Below are 15,063 nucleotides of genomic sequence, written 5' to 3'. Positions count from 1 at the left end.
AGCGGTTCGAGGGGCGTCTTGGTATACCAAGTTGGACCTTCGTGGTGCATACCATCTTATTCGTATTGCACCCGGAGACGAGTGGAAGACCGCATTTCGGACTCCTTTTGGACATTATGAATATCACGTTATGCCATTTGGCTTAGTTAATGCTCCTGCGATATTTCAGAGATTCATGGACCATCTATTTGCCAACATATTGTTCCGGTTCGTCATCATCTATCTCGACGATATCCTTGTTTACTCCAACAACCAAGAGGAACATATTCATCATGTTAACACTGTACTAGAACGCCTGCAATCCAACCATCTCTACTGCAAAGCATCCAAATGTGAATTCCATCAGAGACAAGTTACCTACCTAGGATTTGTCCTATCCTCCCTGGGCATTTCCATGGACCCCAAGAAGATATCCGCAGTTGTGGATTGGCCTATTCCAACAGGAATAAAGGACATACAGAGGTTTTTGGGGTTCACAAATTTTTATCGTAAATTTATTCCTTCCTTTTCAGAAATCATACTCCCCTTGACTCGACTTCTCAAGAAAGGGGTATCATTTGTTTGGAATGAATCAGCTCAGAAAGCATTCGATATGTTGAAGGAAATGTTTACTTCCTCAACAATTTTGATCAACCCTGACCAATCCAAACAATTCATTGTCGAGACAGACGCTTCTCAGAATGCGTTAGGAGCTGTGTTGTTACAGTCATCAGAACAAGGTGAAGAAAGACCGGTGGCATACTTATCCAAGACATTTAATTCTGCTGAGATAAATTATTCAGTACTTGAGAAGGAACTGATGGCTATCAAACGCGCCTTCGAGGAATGGAGACATTTGCTTTTGGGCTCACCCTTTCCTGTCTTGGTGCGTACTGATCACCAAAATCTCAAGGTTCTCCAAAATGCTTATACCACTAACAGCAGACAAGCACGTTGGGCTTACTTCTTCTTACCTTTTCGGATAGAATTTATATACTGGCCTGGTAGACAGAATTTAAGAGCAGATGCTTTATCCCGTAAGGATTCTCCAACTTCCTCGTTTTGCCCAGAAAAGATGTTCCCCAAGGCTCGGTTTATTGCTGTACTCACTGATTTCCTGCAAGAGGTACGAACAGCCACCGCTCGTAATAAGACTTTTTGTGAAGACCTAGCATCTACTTATCTTCTCTCCAAGGAAACAGAATACTACGTTCATGGTACTCAAGTTTTGATTCCCGTTCCTTCTTTACAACTGGAGGTGTTAAAAATCTGCCATGACTCACGAGCTGCAGGGCATAAGGGAGTACTTCCCACATTGGAACTCATCCAACGCCATTTCTGGTGGCCTTCCATGAGATCTGATGTCCGGGACTATGTTGGCGCCTGTAAGATCTGTGCTCTTGCTAAGTCTCCTCGCTCACCACCATTAGGGTTATTAGCAAGAATGCCCATACCAGACCGTCCTTGGCAAACCATTTCCACTGATTTCATATCTGACCCACCGCCATCAGCGAATATGACTACTATCATGGTAACGATCGATTACTTCACCAAGTTAGCACACTTTACCCCTCTGCGAAGATTACCAAATGCTCCTTCCATGGCCAACATTTTTCTCTCTGAGGTATTTTCTCGCCATGGTCTACCGGACACAATTGTGTCGGACAGATGCCCCCAGTACACCTCTCTCTTTTGGCAACAGGTCTGCCGCATTCTGGGTATTAAACGTGCCCTCTCTTCTGGATATCATCCTCAGACGAACGGTCAAACTGAGCGATTGAACCAAACCCTCGAGGGATATTTACGGTGCTTTATTTCAGCGGCTCAAGACAATTGGGTGGAACTGCTCCCACTAGCAGAATTGGCATATAACAATTCTTTACATTCTGCTCTCCAGTCCACTCCCTTCTTTTGTACCTATGATTATCACCCTTCCTTTGCTCCGAGTGTGTCTCCCTCCGATTCTGGCTGTCCGGGTGTGGATTCTCTGATTGCGAATATCCATTAGGGACAGAGACTGGATAAGCAGTCGTTGCAGAAAGCTCAGGATCGAGCAAAGAAGTATGCTGATCGTCATCGTCGAGACTTTAAGGAACTGACCATCGGGGATTCGGTCTGGTTGGCTTCCAGATTTCTTCCACGTCATTTGGTCCCATCTAAGCTATCTCCCAGATACTTTGGTCCCTTTCTAGTTCTCTCCAAGATTGGGGCGGCCGCTGTCCGACTTGCCTTACCTGCTTCCTGGTCTCGGATTCATCCGGTTTTCCACCTGTCTCAGATTAAGCCAGTGGTGCAGGATCGTTTTCATGGCAATAGTGATTCTCTACCTCCTCCGATTCTCACTGACAGTGGTCCTGAATTTGAGGTAGCTGCTATTTGTGACTCTCGATTCCACCGTGGTCGATTGCAGTTTCTGATTGACTGGAAGGGTTATTCTCCTGCTGAAAGAACTTGGGAGCCAGCTTCTGGGGTTCATGCACCCCGTCTTGTGCGGCGTTTTTTCCTGCTTCATCCGGGTAAACCAGGGGCGCCCTCCCGGAGGAGAGGGCATACTGTTACACATCGCTGCAAGTGGTCTTTATGGGCACGGACCCGCTTGTGCGGCGCCCTGATTCCTAACATTTCTAAGATGGAAGCTGGTGAAATTTCCTGACCCGCTGGCAGCGGTCTAGTGGTTGCACGCTCCCTTGACGTGCGGACGACCGATCACGTGATCCTTTATCCGGAAACGAAGCGACCAGTGCTTCGCGTCGCTTCTGCCTTTGACGCTCCGTGAGTTTGCTTCTGAAACCTTTCTCTTCATGCTCTCATTTCTCTCTGTTGTTTGCGGCTCCTACTTACCCTGTGTTACTTTCTCTCGTCAGATCCTCCTCTCAGCCTTCGCTGGTTTCATTCTCAACCGGCTTCACGAATCCATCTTATTTGTCTCCCATTCCGGACAGATCCCCATCTGAGTAAGTTCCCGTTCTCTAGGATTCCCTTGAATATTTTACCAGGTCCTCATCTCCTGTTATCCTTCCAGACTCTCCCGACTCGCCCGAAGCTGTCCTTTTCAGCCAGGTTCCAGATCCGAACTTTCCCTCAGTCCTTTTCGGGTGAGAGTGTTCCCATTGATATCTCTTTCCTTTCCCTTCTATGGGCCCTCCTCTAACCTAACCCTCCTCTAACCTGCTCCCTATTTCTTCACTTCTCATTCCTGCAGACAAGGTGTCTGGTGTGATTCCCGGGGGTTCCTGTCAGAGACGTCCAACCTTCCATCGTAAAACCTGATCTATACGAGCTAGGATTTCGTCCAGGGTTTTCTTCCCATTGAGGGTTTCCCTGGGAGTCCTGCCTGCTCTCCTGGGTTACATTACCCTGGGCTGAGTGGCCAGGGCTGTCACTGGGAAATCTTCACAGCTGCTTAATCCTCCCAGTTGGAGTCATCGATTGCCAAGGTGAGCTGTGTGTGAGCTATTACTTGATTTAATTCTACAACAGCTTACTCAGATTTACACAGTTCCCTAACAGTAATAACAGAACGTGCGTGTAATGCTCGGTTTACTTGCTGGTAATCTTCATTACAACGAGTCCTCCTCTTTCCTTGTAATCTTCATTACACCTAGTCCTCCTCTTCCTCATCACATTACTGACATCCTGCGGTATCCGGTGATATTATTCCCATATATATGGCCTCCTAACATAATGTCCCCGGGAAAAGGTTGTGGTAACATTATATAAGGTGACCATATATATGGGGTCAAGTGGAGTGGTGGTTGCAGGGGTGTCCTCCGCTCTCCTTGAAAAAAGGGTCTTGGGGTTGCGGGGTGTCCCCCGCATTTTCAATGTAATAATTTCCCTGCAAAAAACTGCAATTTTTTTGGTCACTTTTTTGCCAGGCGACATTTTTGCAGGGACATTATTACACGGAACCGATTCTTCCTCTCCAGCCTGGGAAACACCATTGTCTGTGGTCTTGGTTAAGGAACAGGAGGTTTGTGTAGATTGTGACCTGCTTCATACCCCTCAGGCAGGGGCGGTGTAAGTAGAACATGGAGTGGGAAAGGACTGGGGCAGACTGACGTCCCTCATAGACGTAAGGACTGTGACAAGGAAGAGGAGGACTAGGTATAACGAAGATTACCAGAGAGTAATCATAGCATTCATTGCATTTGGCCGAAGTTATTCAACTTGTGATGCACAATTGCCTGGCCAGCGGGTTGGGAGGCGTGGAGGCGGGCCAACAGGGAGGGGCACCAGGAGGAGACGCTTGGTAGGGCGACGTCATGGGCAGGTGCCACACCACTCGAAAGGTGATGTGCAGAACCCGATGGGCTTCTGGGGTCGAACCTCTTCGCACTGTGTGTCGAACTCGTAGGGTGAGGTTTCTGCAGGTGAAAGAATATGGGGGTTAATGGTCTGGGTTGTTCAATGTCCCTCTTCCTCTCTCTCCCTCTCCGTAGAGCCCCCAGGTCAACTTGCTCACCTTAGATAGGTGAATGCTGGGCTCTCCATCTGCGTCTGGTGCAGGGCGCTGTTGCCAGTTCCTTCACTGGTGAAACATAGGCCTCTTGGACTCAGAAGGCTGTTACCGTTGTTAACTGCACGAGCGGTGAGTTTCCAGACACCTTTTTAGTCTTTATAGTCTTTAGGTGCAAGGCACGTTAACATTGAACAGGACTTCGTATAATGCTTTTCTCCCTTTTGTCTTGCAGGACTCTTGAGGAAGATGGAGTGAAGCGCCTGGAAATGCGTGAGTAAATGCAAGCGCTCTAACTGTCTTTTCCTTGCAGCGTAGTTCGTGCTGAAGAGCAGTCTATTGCAAAGAGCGCGATGGGCGTAAGTAAATACCTGTCTAATGGCGTGCCGAAAATGACCGCAGCCGATGGATCAGGTGAGTAGCACTGCGAGATAAGGCTGCTTTGCTAACCTGCTGTTTCTTGTCTCTGCAGGTGCTGCTGTCGACTGGATGCAGGAATGGTGAGTATGCTTCTTGCAGATTCAGGATGCAGGAATGGTGAGTATGACTCTTGCAGATTCGGGATCGTAAGAAGAAAAGCTGGAACAGACTCGGTGAGCGTTCTGCTGCAGATGCAGAATAACGCGAAGCACGTTTCGTCTATCGGGTGTGGTTTAAATAGCCTTGGAGTGATGAGGCGTCTTCCTCCACGGCCCCGCCTAGGTAAGAAAAGAGTTCCAGTTCCAGAAGCTTTCCAGTGCTGAATCCAGGGAGTGGAGCTTGCCCCACCCAGGTAAGAAAGTAGTTCCTGTTCACAGAGGACTTCTAAGAGGCTGGTAAGTAAGCAGCATGGTCTGCTGCAGGTAAGTCCACCCAAGCATCTGCACACATATTATGAGCCCGGCGCTTCCAGTGCCGGGACCGATGATTCTGATGAGCCTGGTGCCACCGGCGCCAGGACATGGTCCAAAAGGTCCCCGTGGGGACCGGCTGGTGCCTAGGATTAGGGTTAGGGGCCTGCTTCCAAGGACGTTGGGCTGGTCCTGGCTCCTTGGAAGCAGTGATCATGACACATGCAGATCTTCGGGTACTTCCAATCTGTACCATGAACACAAAGCACTGCAATCTTGTCTCTTCCCTCTACTATTAACTAACTAGACACACCCATTCGCTTTCAGTTCTGCTAGAGAACTTGGAAACAATGAACATGGATGTGATGGATGGTACGAATACTAATTACATAACATTCACTTTTAATGAACATTTGCTAATAATTGTCCATACCAAATAGTTGAAGTGCTGGAATATTCTTGGTGATATCAGGTCTAATACAAATCTGATACATACAGCAAGTGTTCCTCCTTTCGTGCTTTCCTTAAACAATGCAAAATTTCAAAATACCAACCAGATTTATCAGCTCATGGGACAAAAAAAAACATTCAAAGCATATTAGGAAACCAAGCCTGCACATCTGGGTCAAACATCCCCACACAAACAGCTGTAAAGCCCAGAACCAGCATCCCTCCCTGCACCCTAGACGAGCTTCTTGTCTGCACAGGGTGCTTAACACTCCCGCCATGCCACTAGGATCCTGCAAAAGACCCTACAATCGATGAGTGCCTTTGGGGATTCGGTCTGGTTGGCTTCCAGATTTCTTCCACGTCATTTGGTCCCATCTAAGCTATCTCCCAGATACTTTGGTCCCTTTCTAGTTCTCTCCAAGATTGGGGCGGCCGCTGTCCGACTTGCCTTACCTGCTTCCTGGTCTCGGATTCACCCGGTTTTCCACCTGTCTCAGATTAAGCCAGTGGTGCAGGATCGTTTTCATCCCAATAGTGATTCTCTACCTCCTCCGATTCTCACTGACAGTGGTCCTGAATTTGAGGTAGCTGCTATTTGTGACTCTCGATTCCACCGTGGTCGATTGCAGTTTCTGATTGACTGGAAGGGTTATTCTCCTGCTGAAAGAACTTGGGAGCCAGCTTCTGGGGTTCATGCACCCCGTCTTGTGCGGTGTTTTTTCCTGCTTCATCCGGGTAAAACAGGGGCGCCCTCCCGGAGGAGAGGGCATACTGTTACACATCGCTGCAAGTGGTCTTTATGGGCACGGACCCGCTTGTGCGGCGCCCTGATTCCTAACATTTCTAAGATGGAAGCTGGTGAAGTTTCCTGACCCGCTGGCAGCGGACTAGTGGTTGCACGCTCCCTTGACGTGCGGACGACCGATCACGTGATCCTTTATCCGGAAACGAAGCGACAAGTGCTTCGCGTCGCTTCTGCCTTTGACGCTCCGTGAGCTTGCTTCTGAAACCTTTCTCTTCATGCTCTCATTTCTCTCTGTTGTTTGCGGCTCCTACTTACCCTGTGTTACTTTCTCTCGTCAGATCCTCCTCTCAGCCTTCGCTGGTTTCATTCTCAACCGGCTTCGCGAATCCATCTTATTTGTCTCCCATTCCGGACAGATCCCCATCTGAGTAAGTTCCCGTTCTCTAGGATTCCCTTGAATATTTTACCAGGTCCTCATCTCCTGTTATCCTTCCAGACTCTCCCGACTCGCCCGAAGCTGTCCTTTTCAGCCAGGTTCCAGATCCGAACTTTCCCTCAGTCCTTTTCGGGTGAGAGTGTTCCCATTGATATCTCTTTCCTTTCCCTTCTATGGGCCCTCCTCTAACCTAACCCTCCTCTAACCTGCTCCCTATTTCTTCACTTCTCATTCCTGCAGACAAGGTGTCTGGTGTGATTCCCGGGGGTTCCTGTCAGAGACGTCCAACCTTCCATCGTAAAACCTGATCTACACGAGCTGGGATTTCGTCCAGGGTTTTCTTCCCATTGAGGGTTTCCCTGGGAGTCCTGCCCGCTCTCCTGGGTTACATTACCCTGGGCTGAGTGGCCAGGGCTGTCACTGGGAAATCTTCACAGCTGCTTAATCCTCCCAGTTGGAGTCATCGATTGCCAAGATGAGCTCTGTGTGAGCTATTACTTGATTTAATTCTACAACAGCTTACTCAGATTTACACAGTTCCCTAACAATAATAACAGAACGTGCGTGTAATGCTCGGTTTACTTGCTGGTAATCTTCATTACAACGAGTCCTCCTCTTTCCTTGTAATCTTCATTACACCTAGTCCTCCTCTTCCTCATCACATTACTGACATCCTGCGGTATCCGGTGATATTATTCCCATATATATGGCCTCCTAACATAATGTCCCCGGGAAAAGGTTGTGGTAACATTATATAAGGTGACCATATATATGGGGTCAAGTGGAGTGGTGGTTGCAGGGGTGTCCTCCGCTCTCCTTGAAAAAAGGGTCTTGGGGTTGCGGGGGTGTCCCCCGCATTTTCAATGTAATAATGTCCCTGCAAAAAACTGCAATTTTTTTGGTCACTTTTTTGCCAGGCGACATTTTTGCAGGGACATTATTACACGGAACCGATTCTTCCTCTCCAGCCTGGGAAACACCATTGTCTGTGGTCTTGGTTAAGGAACAGGAGGTTTGTGTAGATTGTGACCTGCTTCATACCCCTCAGGCAGGGGCGGTGTAAGTAGAACATGGTTTGGGAAAGGACTGGGGCAGACTGACGTCCCTCATAGACGTAAGGACTGTGACAAGGAAGAGGAGGACTAGGTATAACGAAGATTACCAGAGAGTAGTCATAGCATTCATTGCATTTGGCCGAAGTTATTCGACTTGTGATGCACAATTGCCTGGCCAGCGGGTTGGGAGGCGTGGAGGTGAGCCAACAGGGAGGGGCACCAGGAGGAGGCGGTTGGTAGGGCGACGTCATGGGCAGGTGCCACTTCCCGGTGGCGGAAGTGTATAGGCTAGCGATCCCAGGTGGGTATCTAGAGAGGGGGCGCAATGAACCTCCCTCTCTTTTTATCGGCCCAGTACCGGGGTGCTGCTTTGGGCAGCATGTTCTGTTTTGTTAGGTGTGCCATGCCACTGGAGGACGGGCTTGCAGGGCAGCAGGAGCAGCAAGCATGTCAGTTCTTGTGGTTGTCAGCTGTCGGGGAGAGTGGCGTTGGTCTCCTGTGTTTGATCCGGTGAGCGTGTCTGTGCTTTTAGATGGGGATATTTCATTTTGGTTGTCGGGTAGTACGGTGGTCCACCACCAGTCTTGCTTTGGTGAGCGCTTCTTGTCGGGGCACGGGGGACGTATCTATGACTAGGCTGGCATACAGCACTTGCCCGGGTGTGATCTTGTGCCCCCCGTGGGTTGGTATTCAGGGAGGGGGGGTGTTTTGCAACATTTGGCAAGATTGTGATGGTGGCAGCGATTATTTAGGGTAACAGTTTTTTAGGAAAGATATGGTGCAGCTGGAGCACTTCAGTGCAAGCGCGCGGGCCGATGTTTCTCTTGGCTTTGGCCGGCCACATGTCTTGCTCCGATTAGGGCTTTGTGGTGATGGGGCATGGGGGACGTTTCAATTTTTGCTTGTGGGGGTTGAACTTGGACGATAAGGCGCTCTGCAAGTGAGCATGAAGGGGAATTAGCAGAGATCGGTTGCTAGGTGCAGCATTGGAATAGACGCGGCGCGGAAGGGCGGGAATGAGGTTTATCAGCAATGCTCGCTGTGGAGTGTTGTAATTGGGCTCCCCCGTGACCACATTAGGTAGATTATCGGTGTTGCTTTGTGGGGCGGTATGCTGGACTAAGTAGAATACACTGTGTGGACTCGCACTTGGAAAAGCATTGTTGTTGAGTGTTCATAAACCCTGAAGGAAATTGATGAATATAGATTTGCAAATACAATGGAGATTAATCCAGCTGAATTATGGTACAATAAAAGTATCCGTAATTACATAAGGAGGTAGCATTGTTTTTGATCCATGCCGAAAACGTCCACTCATAAATTGAGCTATTCCGTCCCGCTTGTCAGAATCATCGTCTGGTCAATCGGTCACCACTGCCACAGGTCAGCCGTTCTGTTGTCATTTTCACTGCTGGTTCGCACAATCCAGGTCCTTAATTTTGAATGGCTTGATGTAGGCACAGGTTAAACCCCGCACACATTACCTACCATACGCTGATACGGTGTTGTGAACCCATAGTGACGACTCTACTACATAAAATAGGCCCCCTTTTCTGATGGCGTTGCCTGGTACTGGTCCATTCTACAGCTCGCCAAGAACATGCAATAGTTCAGAACTATGAAATATAAACAATCTGACACCCTTCCTCTTCAGTCTAGGTTTGGAATCCAATGATGTTAATGAAATTTAATATGATTTGTTTAAATGTGCGGTTACCATCCCCTCATTGGTAATGTGTAGTGATTTTAAATGTGGTTTCTTTTACGTTGGATAATGAGTTTATTGATATGATATATGTCATTTATAACGTGCCTGTACACAAGTGTTTCTAGGCGAAACAAGACAAGGGAGGGACGGCATAGGGAGGAAAAGACAAATGATCTTACTAGGCCTTGTGTCATTCAGATCGTGCAAGTGCACGAACTTAAAAGGGCAAGGGGAAGTGCCAGAGAGAAGGGGTAAGTGCAGCCAGGGCAGAATGCACTGGGTAAGTGCAGCCAGGGCAGCGAGGCTCTGGGTAAGTGCAGGGAAGCATGGGATTGTAGGGATTACAGTTACATCCCCTAAGTGCGCGGTATGCCCGGAAGCAGTGCAGGGGGGTACTGATCATGGAGAAGCCTGTTACCCAGTGAGCCTCTGAGGGTAGCCAAGCAACCAGTCGGCGCAGCCGACGGTAGGTCAGCAGGTGAGGGAGAGAGAGAAAGCAGGGGAGAAAGGGAAGGTCTGGAGCTGCTTCCGTAGCTTCAGGTAGTCCGGCTCAAGTTTGAGAGGGGCAGAGAAACCATTTCAGAGGGAGGGACATGCAGAGGAGAGAGATTTACCCCCCGCTCTCTGCCTGGAGAAGCGTCTGACCCTCAGAGAGTTAGAGGTGGCCGATCGAAGGGCTCGAGAAGGAAGGTGTTTTATGAAGAGAGAGTTGAATGTAGTACGGGCTCAGGCCCCAGAAAGCCTTGTGGATGATGTAGTTTGAACTTGATCCGTGCAGCCACCGGAGCCAGTGGAGAGATTTCAGGGATGGAAAGATACCGTCCCTCGGATTCAGGCCATGGATAAGTGTAGCAGTCCTGTTCTGGATTTGTTGCAGGGGGCAGGGAGTAGTGGAAGGCAGATTGAGAAAGAGGCTTTTGCAGTAGTCCAGCCTAGAGAGAACCAGGACTCTGGAGACATTGAGCTTCTGGGGGAAAGTGAGAAAAGGAAGAAAACCTCTGAGGAGGTGCAGCTGGCAGTGGGTCTTCTTGGCAAGTTCCATGATGTGAGGAGAGAAGGAGAGATTGGAGTCAAAGATGACACCAAGGTTTTTTGCCTCACAGGAAAGCGAAGGAAGAGGGTCCAAGGAGGGCGGCCAGAGTGAGAGAGGGAAAGCGGGAGGTGGGGTCCCAATGAGAAGGATCTCCATCTTACTGGCATAAAGGCAGAGAACGTTGGAAGTGCACCAATCCTGAATCGCGGATAGACAGTCAGAAATGTGAAAGAGAGGAGAGAAGACTGAGGGGAGACTGAACGAGAGCTGAGTGTCATTCTCATAACACTGAAAGTTAGAAGAGATAGTAGAGATCAGGTGGGTCAAAGGGGCCATGTAGACATTGAAGAGCCAGGGTGAGAGGGTAGAGTCCTGGGGAACACCATATGTGGAGAGAGAGGTGGTGGAGAGAAAGGACCCAAGTTGGACCTGGGAGGGTCAGTCCAGGAGGAAGGAGGTCAACCATTCCAGGGCCTGATTCATGATGCCCAGGTTATCACAGAATTGTTTTATCAGGATGGCGCGATTGACTGTGTCAAAGCTGAGGAAAGCTCAGTGGGGATCACAGTGGCTTACAGAAACTTCACACCAGGGCAAGGCAAGTACCACTTTGATGAGGATTATAAATGTTGCTGATGTTGGGACCTTTGTAAGGTAGTTGCATTGAGTTTTCTTATGGTATTGGTCAGAGTCAAATAAACCCAATAGGTCTCATAGTTCTGGTGCCCCGGTCTTCCGGATTGGTTTCTCGAGAGGTATTGGTGGTTTGTATGGCATGGCAGGAGGCTTGGCTGGCCACCCAAGGCGTTCTGGGGTGTTCTCGTGGAATTCTACCAACAGGGGGTCTAATGGGGCTAGAAGAGTGCCTTGGGAGTTTGTGGCAAGGTCCAGAGTGGCAGGAGGCATCAGAGTAACAATGGTTTTATGGGGTCAATGATGAGGACAGGTGGGGCCATACTCGCTGAGTCCATTGGGGATTCCTGCTGAAGTACAGAGGAGTATTTAGTAGGACCACACAATGTAGGAACAATGGCACTATGGCTGCTACTCCTGTGTCTCACTATTGTTGGGCGATGTTTTGGGACATGGACAAGTAGGGAAGGGTCCCACGTTGTGGGGCTATGTCCGGTCCTCAGGCCAGTCAGGCATCGGCCACAAGATGCACTGGACATTTTTTCCCCTTTCGGTGGGGAGCGGTAGCAAGTGTTGCTTGTCCGTGGGGGCCAGTTTTGGTGAATAATGTACCCCCCCAGCGGCAGTCCCGAACACACAATAGGGAATGTGTGTTTCAGGCAGGGGGATGGAGGGGTCTTCATGGGTCCCCAGTTGTCTAAATATACAGGGTTTCCCCTTCCGCTGGGCACCATGTCCAGGGTAAACCAGGTCCCAGTTGCGGTTTGGGGGGCCTCTGTTGGTATTTGATGCTGTTCAGAACCGTTCGGTTGTGAGGTACATGGGTGAGGGCCGAGAGTGCTTGACCCCCCCCCCCCCCTTTTCAGTGTAGTACATGCTGGGGCGGGGGGGCTTTGGGTAGGTATAACCAGTGTGGGCCGGGAGATCGGGGTTACTCTATCCACTGAAGCCGGGGGGTGGGAACTCCTCGGGTAGCCTCTCTCAAGGGACGTAGTGGGTGTGGCGCGACACCCTTCGGCGAGACGGGTGCCCATTCTGAGTCAGGTTTTTGGTAAAGGATCTTGTTTGGGCTTTGTGTTTTAAAGCTTTCCACCTGGCTGCAGTACTGGTGTCCAGAGCCATTGTTAGCAATGTCCCCACTGTAGTGGGGCGAGGGGCTGTGGGCAGGCAGGGTCTGCGGGGGCCAGGAGGTTGAGTTCGGGGGCACTGGACGCAGGCTGAGGGTCTGGGGCTCTCCGGGATTATTCTCAATGGGCCTGGTGGGTGATGGTTCACCCCTCTGGCAGGGCAGTGCCCATATTGCAGGACAGGTTGTCAGTTTTGGTTTCTCGTGGCTTGTGGATACTTGCCTTCGGGTAGCGGCCCTCGTTGCCCAAAACCATTTGTAGGTAAAGTCCCACTTTTAGTGGGGCTGTTAGCGGTTTCTGGTTAGGTAGGGATCTGCGAGGGGCCCGGAGAGCAAGATTCGGGGCAAGGGGCTGGATGTAGGCCTAGGTTTGGTGGACCCCCAGGTTATCGTTGATCAGGGCCAGACACACTAGTGCTGGGTGTGCAGGTGGCGGGTATGACATTGGTTGACGGGTGTGCTCCTGGGATGAATGGGAGGTTGTCCGCAGGGGTGTGCAGGACCCTGCAGGTTTTTATTTGTGGTCATGGGGTGGCTGGCACACCAGGGGCTCATGTGGGGTCAGTTTGGCCATCAGGGGGTGTGTGGTTTCTGTGGAGTGTCACAGTCAAGGGTGTATGTGCATGTGAGGCTGCCATATGTCGGGTGGGAGTGTTCCCCAATGGGGGAAGGTGGTCAACGGGACACACCTCCTGATGGGGTCTGATCATGGTGGATTTGGTTCCTGCGTTATGTGGGAAAGTACTCTGTGATAAGGGAGTTGCCCCCCCACGGGACTCTGTGCCAGTAAGGTTAAGTGGCAGGATTGAGGTGATGGGAGGGGAATGGGGGGCTCCCAATTCCATGGTTGGATAGGTTGTTGATATATTGATATGTGTTTAATATGTCCTGTTTTGTATCCCTAGATGACACCCTATGATGAGGAGAATGAGCATAGGTTCTAGCTGGTGAACTACCATTAGTGCAAATAAGGGCGTGATTGTGGGCGGGTGTAACATCTGCAGGCCGCACAACAGGCTGAAGAGGAATGCGGGGGCCGGCCCAATCCTGAAGCAGCTTCCAAGAATTCCTAGGTGGCTGCCGCCACAGGTGCGTGCAGGGGGGGAGTAAGTTTGTAGATTATGTATGCACGATTGAAGGGCTGCATAACCTGGGGTGGGATTCTCTGCGTGGGGGGGGCATCCCATAGGAGAGGGCTTACCGGGTAAGAGATGAGTTGGTGCTATAGTGCCCAGGGTTTAATGGCAGTGGGTCAGGGCTTTGGGCTGCATTCAGTCTCAAGTGATGTGCCTGAGCTCTGTGCCGTAGGGGTGGGGCATCCCCCAGGCCGGTTGGCCAGTGGCCCTTTGGCAGTTGGTTGGAGCACATTGCATTGAATTGAACAAGGGGCTCAAACTTTTTGGGTCATTGGAAGAGAGAGTGACTGGTGATTTACGTTAGGGTGCTAGATCTGTCGCTGAACGGTGAGGTGGCAGGCCAGGGGCTCATAGGGCGGACCTCACTGGTCTGTGAAAGGGGTGAGCGGGTCTGGTAGGTTTAGGGGGTCACCTATTTCCCTCAGGCTCGTCCTGCTGTGTGGGGGGCATTGGACATTGACACTGCCTCCATGCTATAGTACATAATGTTGACATAATTGATGATTTAATGATGAGGCAAACAATGACGTAATCGATGACAACCATTTGATGATGTAATTCATGTACGGCCTTGTCTCATTTTGGTGATGTAAGATATGTAATAAATGCGGCCTAATGCCTTCCAAATTAGCATTGGTGTCCCTCACTGGACCTGCTGCCTGTGTCGCCCACTGCCATGTCACTTAGCCAAAGTAGACTAGCTGAAGTTGCCATTTGTTAAACGCTGATACAAATGTAAATATTACATGTGTCCCGAAAAGGGATTTTCACACAAATTGAGCTTAAACTTGCCTGCTGATAAACTTTATTTACTATTTGTAAATGTGTCACATGAACTAACTACGCCGATAAATAATGGCAAAGTAATAAGGATGTCATAAACACATGATAGCGACTTTGAAAACATGCATGGTACGGGTTTATCAAGTTTAGAAGTTTAGTAATGAAAAAGCAACTGTTTGGCGCTGGTCAAATAGTTTGTCAACTATGGCCAAAAACTCAAATACACTATTTGGTACATCTCTGAGGAGCAGGCAAAAATATCACAGAGCAGAGTCGGGCCCGACTTGCCACCCCGAAAACTTTGTTAATGTGGACCCGGTGCTTATCTCGGATTCACACCTACTGAGCGGCCTGATTCGGCAAGCGCTTTTAATGGTGAAAATCCCATTGAAAAACGTTTTGTAAATGAGACCCGATGCGTGTTAAAGACTGCCCCTAAACTAGGTTTTTTAAACACTAGGACTGCGCTTGCATCCGAGCTTCACAGATTGGCAGTGTCGCATGTGCTTGGAAAGTCACTGCTGACAAGTGAATGGCGCGGCGACAATTGCAATGTGTTTGTGGGCCGGGACTGTGCCAGTGCCGGGCGGGGAGCTGGCCGGGCCCCACTGCACACTGTGCGCCGTTCTCAGGAGCAGACAGAGATGGATGGCGCAGCCAGGAGCAGCAAGAGGCGTATTTCAAAGTGCG

The sequence above is a fragment of the Ambystoma mexicanum genome, chromosome 6q (genome assembly GCF_040938575.1).
Source record: "Ambystoma mexicanum isolate Mex_15411 chromosome 6q, UKY_AmexF1_1, whole genome shotgun sequence".
NCBI classification, from domain to species: Eukaryota; Metazoa; Chordata; class Amphibia; order Caudata; family Ambystomatidae; genus Ambystoma; species Ambystoma mexicanum.
This window is presented reverse-complemented; position numbering follows the sequence as displayed.